Source organism: Hypanus sabinus, chromosome 2, assembly GCF_030144855.1.
Source record: "Hypanus sabinus isolate sHypSab1 chromosome 2, sHypSab1.hap1, whole genome shotgun sequence".
NCBI classification, from domain to species: Eukaryota; Metazoa; Chordata; class Chondrichthyes; order Myliobatiformes; family Dasyatidae; genus Hypanus; species Hypanus sabinus.
The window spans coordinates 12,025,992-12,038,557 of record NC_082707.1 but is presented as its reverse complement, the minus strand read 5'-3'; positions in this window follow the sequence as shown (position 1 = coordinate 12,038,557).

Here is a 12,566-nt window from a genome sequence, read left to right as displayed (position 1 = left end):
ACATATGCTTATATTATTGTGGAATAGATGTTGCAGATTCTTATAGCAACAGGGAGAAAACATCACCTGTGGTGTTCAGTGGTGCAACTCAGTGGAATCAGACTGTTACTAACAGTGCTCCTCTCTTTGCACAGTATGCCATGGAGCTCGTGAGCGATATTGAATGTGTTATGGCGTGTAGCCGATAGTTTCCAGGGCTGAAGAGCAAATGAGGGGACCTGACGAATGTTTACAGAATCGTAGTGTCGAGAAAGGAATCTTCCATCCGCCTAAGGAGACTAGAACAAGGTGAAAACAAAACATTCAAAACTGAGATAAGTAGAAAGGTTTTTTTAATATTACAGTAAAATACTTTTATGTTAAAAATGGCAAAGTTATTTCCCATCCTAGGACATTCTGGGACAAGAGGGCACGGTTTCAGGATTGAAGGACACACTTTTAGAACTCAGATGCCCAGAAATTACTTCAGTCAGAGAGTGGTAAATTTGTGGAATTATTACGATGAACTGCTGTGGTGGCCAAATCATTTGGTATATTTAAGGCAGTGATAGATAGGTTATTGATTATCTGGAGCATCAAAGGACATGGGGTGAAAGCAAGAGAGTGCGGATGAATGGGAAATTTGGAATCAGACCATGACTGAATGGCGAAGCAGACTTGATGGGCCGAATGGCCTACATCTGCTCCGACAGTCTTATTTTATTTATTTTTTTAACCATCCAATCACATGACTGATGATTTTTTTCATGTAAAAGGAAATCAAGGACTACGGGGATAGGGCAGAAAAAATACAATTTGGTGAAAGATCAGACAGGATACCCGTCAGGAAGAAAGATGGATTCTTAGCGTAGATTTTCATGCATTCACAAGGGTGCTGCAAGACTTTTTTCTAACTAGATGTTTCTGATGTCAAGCGAATATAATGTGCTTCTGCAGGGTAAAGTACAAAAAAACAAACACAAATTAAGAAGAGGAAAGAGCCAGGGCTTTACTCTTTGGAGAGAAGGAGGATGAGAGGAGACATGATATTACGAGGAATAGATAGAATGGATAGCCAGCGTCTCTTCCCCAGGTCACCACTGCTCAGTAAAAGAGGACATGGCTTTAAGGTAAAGGCAGGGATGTTCAAAGGTGATATTAGAGGAATTGTTTTTACTCAGAGAGTGGTTTGTGCGTGGAATGCACTGCCTGAGTCAGTGGTGGAGGCAGATACACAAGTGAAGTTTAAGAGACTACTAGACAGGTATATGGAGGAATTTAAGGTGGGGGGTTATATGGGAAGCAGGGTTTGCGGGTCGGCACAACTTTGTGGGCCGAAGGGCCTGTAATGTGCGGTACTAGTCTGTGAATTCTGACAAAACTCACAGCGACACCGGGAAAGAAAATGGGGAACAGAATATCAGATTAGCTAAGATGTTCAGCTAATGCTGGATCATATTTAATTAAAAACGTGATTCGAGCGAAAACCTATTCTTAATTACTCAGTGTTAATATGCATTTATGTAGGAGGAATGGTTTAACAAAAGTACTGGATGTTTCCTCGGTGTAAATAACAGTTTTATTAAATCAGTAATGACGTATTAGTATTGCCAATGTAGAGTCAAAATTTCTGTATGAAAGATTACTCTATGATATGTGGATTAATATCGATCAATAGCACATAGATTGTTTATTAGACAAAATGAAAGTTATTTCCCAGCGTGATCCCTCATGGAAAAGTGAGATTATTTTGGATATTCTTAATCTTTTTCAAGTTATCATGTGTGATGCTTCCAAGTTTATGAAGGATATAAAGTTAGCTGGGAAATTAAGTGGTTCAGGATAAGAGAATTTTTTAATGATTTTTGCATTTTTTATTGTAGCATTTGCAAAGATACCGCGAAAATGTATCTTACGATACCTTCCATCCAACTAATTTCATGGTAACTGCCCACTCTGGCGGATGAATTGAAAACAATTCATGTGTACAGCAGCAGGATAACACGATGGTCAGGAATCCTACATCTGGTACAAGACGGCCATGCAACTGTCTTAATAATAGAGGTGTGAACCTATCATGAAACCCGGTTTTATGTGCTTTCAGGCCTTTGCAACTTCTAGGCGATCGGATCCAAAAAGTAAAAGTGTCCGTGTTTTGTGCAAAATAAAGGATATTGAACTGTCAATTGTCAGAGTAGATTTTTGTCACCATATACAAACCTGCCGGACTACAGAGGAAATTTATAGAACAGTAAATACATGTTGAATGAAAGATGAACCACAGTGCAGAATACAACAAACTGCAAACGCAATAAAAACAAATAGCAATAAATAAAGAAAACATGATATAAAGAGGTAAAGATTCCTCAAAGTGAGGGAACTGGTTGGCGAAACATCCCAATGAATGAGCGTGAGTGTAGTTATCCCCTTTTGTGCAAGGGACTGATGTTCTTGGGATAGTAACTGCGCTTGAAGTTGGTGGTGCAAGTCCTCAGAAACTGGTACCTTGCACCTGATGGAAGCAGGTAAAAAAATGCATTCCCTGGGTGCCATAGATCTCTTTCTCAGTTTCGGTAATGAGCTAAGCTGTGTCCACAGTTCTCTGGGTTTTACTGCAGGTAAAGCAATATGGTGCTACGGGAGGGTAGCGGTTAGTGTGACAATATAACAGCGTCGGGATTGGAGTTGAACTTCAGTGGCTTCTGAAAGTAGTCCGTGCATGTCAACCTCGTGGAATACGTGTGTATTGCTTGAGTCCTCCTATTTTATGAACTGTCGAAGAACGTATATGGGAGGTTAATTGCTCATAGTAAATTGCCCTGACAGTAATTTGGGCTTAAATTGGAACTGTCTAGTATTGCCTTGTGGTGCAAATCGAATGCAATAGAAGGTCCTATTCCACGCTGAATCTGTAAATGAATTCATCTAGATAGGATGACTATAAATCACTGTTGATCTACCCTTACATACTGCTCGGGTCAAATTTGACTGGTCTTGATATTTAAGAGCAGTAAAAACACACTGAAATGAAATGTGGATGTGAATCTGATCAATAGCATTCATGCGTTTTTTCTAATGAAAGGCGCTACGCAAAAGGTGTGTTTGCAACTTGTGGACTGGCAATTATACATCACCCCGTCTAATTCATTTTGTTCTAACCGAATCGTTTGCTTTTACAAATCGGGAGCTAATTAACATATCAAAAATTGCATAAATACACAGGAAACCTACAGCAAAAACAGACCCTTCGGTCCACAATGCTGTGCCAAACATGTACCTTCTTTAGAAATTACCTAGCGTTCTCCATAGCACACTAGATTTCCATGCTCCATGAGCCTCCAGGAATCTCTTAAAAGACCTTACCGTATCCGCCTGCATCACCGTTGCTGTCAGCCTGTTCCACGCATTCACCACTCTATGCGTAAAAACTTGCCTCTGACATCTCCTCTGTAATTAGCTCCAAGAACCTTAAAACAGTGCCCTCTGATGATATATATTTCAGCCCTGGAAAACAGCCTCTGACTATCCACAAGATTAATGCCTCTCATTATCTTATACGCCACTAGCAGGTCACCTTTCCTCCAAGGAGAAAACGTCGAGTTCAATCTATGTATTCTCAAATGGAATGCTACACAATCCAGGCAACATCCTTATAAATCTCCTCTGACCCGCTTCTAAAGTTTCCACATCCTTCCTGTCGTGAGGTGACCAAAACTGGCCACAGTACTTCAGGTGGGGTCTGACCGGCGTTCTATAGAACTGTAACGTTATCTCTCGGCTATTAAACTCTATCCCACGGTTGATAAAGGCTGTTGCAATATATGCTTTCTTAAACACGGAGTCAGACTGCGTAGCAGCTTTGAGTCACCTGTGGACTCGGGCACTCTGATCCTTCACACTGCCAAACTCTTATTATTATTACTATATTCTGCCATCATATTTGACATATCAAACTGAACCAATTCACTCTTATCTGGGTGGAGCTCCATCTTCCACTTCTCCGCACAGTTTTGCAGCTTATTGATTAGCTGCTGTACCCTTTGTAATTACATGTTTTTTTTGTTTGTTTTTAGTCCTGTTTTTACGTCATGGTATGAAAGTAACTGTGTGGGTCAAGGTGATATTCTTGAAATAACGTTGGCAAACGCGTATCTGACAGACAGACAGATAGATAGATGGATACACACATACATGGACACACACACACACACACACACACACAAGCACGCACACACACACACACACACACACACACACACACACACACACACACACACACACACACACACACACACACACGCACACACAGATTTATAAATATATATATATTGCTTTCTTTTACCTTGCGGAGAATATCATCTGGTCCCTCAACGCCAGCTCCATAGCAAAGAAAGCCCAGCAGCACCCCGAAGGCTGAGGAAAGTCTATCTCCCACCACCTATCCTCATCACATTCTACAGGGCTTGCATTGAGAGTATCCTGAGCAGATACGTCACTTTCTTGGTTCGGAAATTGCACCGTCTCGGATCGCAAGACACTGCAGCAGATAGTGAGGTCAGCTGAGAAGATCATCGAGATCTGCCTTCCCGCCATTACGGACATTTACTCTACACGCTGCAGCCACAAAGCAAACAGCATGCTGAAGGACCCCACGCAGCACTCATACAAACTCTTCTCTCTTCTGCCGTCTGGGAAAAGGCAACGTAGCATTCGGACTTTCACGACCAGACTATGTAACAGTTTCTTCCCACAAGCTATCAGACTGCACAATACCCAGAGCTTGGACTGACACCTTACTAATCTGCAGTCTTGTTTATTATTTATTGTAATGCCTGCACTATTTTGTTCACTTTACGCAGTCCTGGGTAGGTCTGTAGTCCAGTGTAGTGTTTTTCTGCATTGTTTTTCACGTAGCTCAGTCTAGTTTTTGTAGTTTATCATGTGACATTATGGTCCTGAAAAATCTTTGTCTTATTTTTACTATGTACTGTACCAGCAATTATGGTCGAAATGACAATAAAATGACTTCACTATACATGAACATTTATTCCGGCCAGAATGATGTGCTAGATAATTAAACAGTTAATTCAATTACGTACTAAGAAGTTCAATGCAGCTTATAACATAGAACAAAAAAATAATAATAATAATAATAATATTAATAATAATAATAATAATGGTATATTAATTAAAGTATACTAAATTGAATAGATTAATTAAAACTGTGCAAAAACAGAAATATTATAAGCTTAAAAAGTGGCGTAGTGTCACGGGTTCAATGTCCATTCAGGAATCGGACGGCAGAGGGGAAGAAGCTGTCTCTGATTCGCCGACTGTGTGCCATCAGGCTTCTGTACCTTCTACCTGCTGGCAACAGTGAGAAAATGACGCCCTGGATGCTGGAGTTCTTTAGTAATTAACTCTGCCTTTCTGGGACACTGCTGCTTGAAGATGTCCTGGTTACATTGTAAGGTAGTTCGCAATATAGAGCCAACTAAATTTACAACCCTCTGGAGCGTCTTTCCGTCCTGTGAAACAGCTCGTCCCCCATAGCAGATAGTGATGCAGCCTGTCGAAATGCTCCCCATGCTACATCTATAGAAATTTTCAGATTATTTAGTGACATATCAAATTTTTTCACACGCCCAATGAAGTATAGGCGTTGTCTTTTATAACTGCATAGATATGTTGGGAGCAGTTTGGGCCCGCAGATATACTGACACCCAGGAACTTGATACTGTTCAATCTCCCTACTCCAGATCCCTCTATGAGGATTGATATGGGTTCCATAGTCTTACCCTTCCTGAAGTCCACAATTAGCTGTTTCGTCTTACTGACATTGAGTGCAAGATTGCTGCTGCGGCACCACTCCACCAGTCCACTAGGTGGCATATCTCGGTGCTGTACGCCCTCTATGCTCCATCTGAGGTTCTAACAACATTGTTCGTATTGTCAGAAAATATATCAATGGTACTTGAGCTATGTCTAGCGACACAGTCATGGGTATAGAGAGAGTAGAGCAGTGGGATAAGTACACAACCCCTGAGTTGCGCCAGTGTTGATCGTCAGTGGGGAGGAGATGTTCTCAACAATCCGCACAGATTGTGATCTTCCGATTAGAATGCCGAGGATTCAGTTTCAGAGAAAGATGCAGAGGTCCAGGTTCTGTAACTTCTCAATCAGGATTCTGGGAATGATGGTATTAAATGCTGAGCTACAGTCGGTGAACAGCATCGTGACATAGGTGTTTGCATTGTCCAGCTGGTCTAAGGCTGTGTGAAGAGCCATTAAGATTGCATCTGCCGTTGACCTACTGCGACGATAGGCGAATTTCAATTGGTTTAGGCCCTCGCTGAGGCAGGAGTTCAGCATAGTCATGACTAACCTCTCAAAGCATTTCAACACTGCACAGGTGAGTGTCACCGGGCAATAGTCATTAAAGGAGCTCGCATTATTCTTCTTAAGCACTGATATAATTGTTGCCTTTTTGGAGCAAGTGGGCAATTACGCCCGTAGCAGTGAGAGGCTAAAAGTGCCGTTGATTGCTCTGGTCAGTTGATTGGCACAGGTTTTCAGATCCTTACCAGGTACTTCATCGGGACCTTCTGTCTTGTGAGGGTTTTTCTCTTTGAAGACAGACTAACATGGAGATGGTCCGCAGGTTTGGTCCGCATATTATACCAAAGTCGGGACATTGCCTCAAGAATCAGTGGAGAATATTTAGGATGGAGATGAAGAGAAACTGTTTTTCTCAGAGAGTGGCGAATCTATGGAATTCTGGCAGTAGATATTTAAATATATCTAAATAGTTACTAAATATACTTAAGAACAAGTTAGTTAGGTTTTTACATAGCAACGGAACTAAGGGTTACAGGAAAAAGGCAGGTAGATGGAGCTGTGTTTACGGACAGAGTAGCTATGATCCGATTGAAAGGCGTGGCAGGCTCGTTGGTCAGATGGTCTACTTCTTATGTTCTTATGAGTCACAGGGTCATCAGTTGAGCACGAATCTTCACAGCTGTAGTTATATACTTCCTTTCAAAGCGGGAATAAAAGGTGTTTATTTTTTCTGGAAGTGAATCTCAAGTGTCATTCGTGCTGTTGCATTAGGCTTTGTATGAAGTAATGTCTTGCTAATCCTGCTACAGTTATCGTACATCCAATGTCACCGTCAAACTCGTACGAAGTTCTCTCTTGGCCCTTGAAATGGCTCTCTGAAAAAATGATAGCAGGTTTTCTGGTGGAGACCTAGGTCGCCAGCCTTGAATGCCATAGATCTGGCCTTCCGCAGACGACGTAACTCTTGGTACATCCATGGCTTTTGGTTTGGGAATCTACAATAAATCCCTGTATGTACACGCTCATCAACATAGTGTCAGGTGCACGCAAACCTGTAAAAGTATCAGCAACAATAGAACACACCTGAGTCTGGTTTTGATGTTAAACCCACTATTTATTTTAGTAACTACTTAATATAGTAACTTAATCCAGGTATATCAAAAGTTAGCAGTGTTATGCATATATATGTGTGTAAAAATAATTTCGAAACTCATTGAAGCTCAGGTGGCAAGGTTTAAATTTCTACGATTGTAATGTAAAAATGTTCCTTTCAATGCACGGAGTTGTTATTGTTGGTATTGGAGATTTATTTGTAATCCAAAGGTGAAATTCAATACAGAATATAAAACAAGTAACAGCTGCCATTGGCCTTCCGTCGTCTGGTCCGATTCCACAGACGACAGATATCTTCATCGAACATCCTTTCAAAAGAAGTGGTACCACACCCGAATTCATATACGGTACATCCCAAACTGCTGGCCACAAGGTACTCAAACAGAATCCACGTATGTATTATCAACAACAGTAGCTTATCACAAAGTGGACCATCTTCAACGAAACCTCCACCTAGCAAGGGTCGGCACACCGTTAGATTCTACACAGTTACCCCAATCAGAAGCATCGTTTTCGCCACTTATCCAGTTCTACGACATACGAAGAAAGGGTGACTTTCTTCAGTGCACTTCCACACGCAAACAAGGGTAACCACACACGTGGTATTCACAAATGTTTTCTCCTCATCAGAGAACCCACTACTGCGGATTAACTCTGTGATAATCACACTTAGTATCCGAATGCAATCAAACTCACCCTTATAGACTGCTTCCGTAACTGAAGTTTTTTCTCATCGTTGTTACCCTCTGTCCACACTAAAACGGCGTTTTAGAGCTTTTCAGAAACGCTCTCTAGAGTGTGTAATTTTGAAAACGACGGATTAGCCGGAGCAGTGTGGACGGGGTAACCTAAAATATCTAAAAACGCCGTCATGACGTGCCGCAACAGATGGTGAACGCAGCGCACTATTGCATTGTTTTCTTTGACGCAACCTAACAATTTCGGAACAGACACCAACGAGACGGAAGCCAGACGAGTTAGAAATGTACTCACCAAGTACTATGGCCCATAAATTACTGAATACATAAGCATACTCACTTTGCCCTGTTTTCTGTCCTTGCTCGTATGAAGGTGGTTTACCTATTTATGCAAGTACCCTGCAACAGGAGCTGAATGAAATATTGAATCGACCATGCTGAAATACTGGATCAGAGTCGATAGGCTAATGGCCTAATTCTTCTCCTATATCTTGTGTCTTATTGTCTCATCAGGCCACGTTACTACATCAATTACAAAGTTTAAGGTAAGCTAACACAACCAGACACTGAGGACCTTAGAATTATTGGTATTATTGATATTACCGAATATACAGGAGTACAACTTGGAAAATTCCGTAGATCTTTTGCTTTTTTCCGAACTTGAAATGGACAGAAATATCTTTCTTTGCAGTGTTCGTCAAGTGATCGACAGTGAATTAAAAAGCAGTAATTCTGACACAACTAGCAACTTGAGCGGGAAGGAAACTGGGGATTAGCAGATCCGTTCACCAACGATCTTAAGCAAATGCTGAAGAATATGTTCTAAAAAAATGGGATAACAGAGAACTGAAATCTTACATAATTAGGCTGTCAATGGGCATTTATGAAAAACGAATGGTTTTACAAATGAATTGAAAGTTCTGTGGATGTAAACACCAGGTATATAAATGGGTGTCAGCAGATATAACGCATTAAGATTTCCAAAAGCCGTTCAATATGTTTTGCATGAATGATAGTTATAGGACTAATAAAGTCCCTATTCCTCGGAATATGGATTATGGTGAAATTAAATAGGTTCAATGGGACAAGGCGGTTTTGTGGGCTCAAAGACCTAGTTCTGTGGGGTACATTTCTATGACTCTAAAGCTCTACATACGAGGGTTATAGTGCTAAAGCAGGTAGCTGGAACTCGGCAAATTAATAGCTTGTTCTAAGCAGATGGGCCGGACACCCTGTTTGATCACTGTGGAATAGAGTAAGGTACGGACGAACGTTGAGGGTAAACCTGTCTGAAGTTTTGATGCACTTTGAACAGCATTCGTGCTTACTCCTGTTGTTCCACGAGTTATTACCGTCTGATATTTCCACGTTTTCCTCGCTGATTCTCTTATGTAAATTCAGGATACCTGGATTCTGTTAGGATTGTGCTAGACTGCAGAAACTGCAATCTGGCGTGTTTTTGTCTGGGTGATTCAGTCTTCTTGCTGGCAAAGACGGAGTGAAATAAACGGTTTAAGTTCAACTTCAGTCTCTCTATTGACGAAATATGTATCCTTACTTGAATGTCTTTCTTAACAAATGTATCCAATTTGGCAGTGAATTTTCAAGGTCCCACTTGGCTTGCCCAATTTCCTTCTTCAGTTCTCTTCTAGGTGCATGAAAATCTTCATGTGTGTCGCTTCATCTTCAATTCCAAAGCTTTCCATACCTTGTTTTCTTCTTCTTCTTGGCAATGTTCATCCCCTCTCTGGAGATCCAAGCTTCTCGTATTATCCATGTCTGTCCTTCGTCCTTATATATTTCGTCCATATATTTCCAGTACTCTGTGCAATTCATCTCTAAACTCCCTCCACTTATCTAATAAGGACCTGCCAGTAAAAGGTGTTCACAATTATCTTTCCGTAATTCCTGCCTAATTCCCTCGTAATTTGTTCTAATCCAATTTAATATTCTATCGCAAGGACAATACCTAACCTGAAAGTTAACGATCTGTGGTCATTGCTTCCTAACACTTCACACACTAAATGGTCAGTCATCTGGCCAGCTATTTTAGCCCAGCATCCAGTACAGTCCACACTGTCGTTTGATCTCCTATATATTCATTTAGTAAATTCTCCTGGATACACTTAAATTCGACCCATCTGAACCTCTTGCACTTTGAAGTTCCAGTTTACATAACGGACGTTTACATTAAGCGTGACAACCACCAGATAGTTTCACACATGTTTCAATTTGTGTATGTATATATATTTATGTTCCTCCGTGTCTTTGATCTGTAATACAAGCCCATCAGTGAGATTGCACTCTTCCTATTCTGGAGTTCTATCCAAATGAGCTCAGGTTCTCAACCCGGCATAAAGTCTCTATTAAATGTAGCTGTGATATTTTCCCAGCTTTGTAGTGCAACTTCCAGCTACCACCACGCGCGGCATTTTACCTCCTTCTATATGTATTCCAAAATTTTGAAAACCTAGTAGATTAATATATAAACAGTCTTAGCAAATTTACGACTGACACTAGCATTAGGTGTGTACTGGACAACGAAGTCTATCAAAGATCGTACAGTATTTTTGTCAACTAGAAATACGCTCTGAAGACAAATCGAAGTTACTGCCAACAAGAGTGAGGTACTATCTAACACAGTGAACGTTAGGACAGATGTGAGTGTGATCGAACAAAAGGGAATGAGAATACAGACCCATAATTCCTTAAAGTAGGTTCTCAGCTATATAGAATTATAATCAAAGCTTTTTGGCACATTATGCTTCATAAATTGATGTATCCAAGATCGATTGTTCTAGGCAGTTTACAGGTTCGGCATAGGCTGGAAGGACGGTCGGGCCTGGTTCCTTGCTATAAAGTTCTATGCATCTATGAAGCTATGCTCGTGGATGGGAGGTGTATGCATGGTTATGGTCCAAATGCAGATCTTCGGCAATAAACAGGTTAATCGCTTATACAGTGAGGTGGGAAATGTGGGCTCCTTTAGGTCAATTGTTTTCTATGCCTCTACGAGTAGAGTAAATGTCGGGGGACGTATACTTGACGGTCACATTGTTGTGAATGTAATCGTTGTGGAGGTATCGCTGCATCTAGGACAGCATTCGAGCTCAGTATCATCCTCACGCTCTAATTCACCTACAATTATTATTGTCTGTTAATGCCAATTCTTCCCAAATTCTTGTCCTGTGTGAATTCAAGGTACTTGGATTCTGTTAGATCTGCAAATGATTGCAAAGGCTGGAATCTGGATTGGTTCTTGTCTGGAAACTATTGTCGTCTTGGTGGCAGAGACACAGTTTGACAAAGAGATTTAAAATTCAATTTCAATCTCTCCATTGACGAAACATGTAACTTTATTTTTTTATTATTATTCAACGTAGAATTTATTTAAGTCATGGGACCAGGTGACCGACGACTGAATTTCGTTTCAGATGTCAATTATTAGCAATACTGAAACTTTCATACTCACGAGGTTCCCATTTGTTTCTCTGAATACATTTACACTCCGCTGTGATTACAAATTTGCTACTTATGCTCTGCGTAATTCCCCACCTAATAGACAGATGCATCTACATCAGAGCGTGAATCCCTTGTGGACCATGTTATCATCAGAGACAATACATCACAACAATTGCAGCAGTTGAAATGCGCTTTGAGACATCTTCAGATCTTCATTGAGTCAATATAAATGCAATTCCTTTCCTCTAATTGTCACAGGTCTCTGCAGCTGAGCGATGTCTCCGCTTCTTTTTTTGCTACTGCTCATCGCCTCACCAGAAACGCATGGAATCCTCTGCAAGCGTCGAGCAAAAGTTAATTATCCTGATTTTTCCAAGCATGGGGATATCATCATTGGCGGCATATTCCCAATGCACATGTATCTGATTGACGACTTCCATTCGTTTGCCTTTTCTCCGAAAAACGCTGTATGCAAAGGGTGAGTTTAACTCTTGCGATTGGCAATTATTTGCTGCTTGGTCTAATAGAAATTGCTCTTACCCATAGATGAGATCTTTCATTTCGAGAGCGCATTATCAGTTGAAGATTGTGCGTCCTTTTATTTTTCTCTAGCAGTACTATTGATTCAGCAAAGAACAATAATAGTTTTAACTTTGCAAATCATCGGTAAATAATTAAAGTAATGTTCCCAAAAAGATCCTTATGTCTACGTATCGATACCTAGGGTTTATTCAGCACTTTCTTTCATTCTCTGCTATTCAAAAAAGCAACTGCGTGGCACATAGAATTCATTTTTAATAGAAATAACCGTCCGGAATATGAGAGGTGATCTGTTAGAGGCGTATATGTTGATGAGAGGCTTTGACCGTGTGGATAGTCAAAGCTATTTCCCAGAGTTGAAATAGTTAACACGACAGAGGACAGTTTTAAGTTGCTTAGAAGTAGGTACAGAGGAGATGTCAGGGGTAAGTTTTT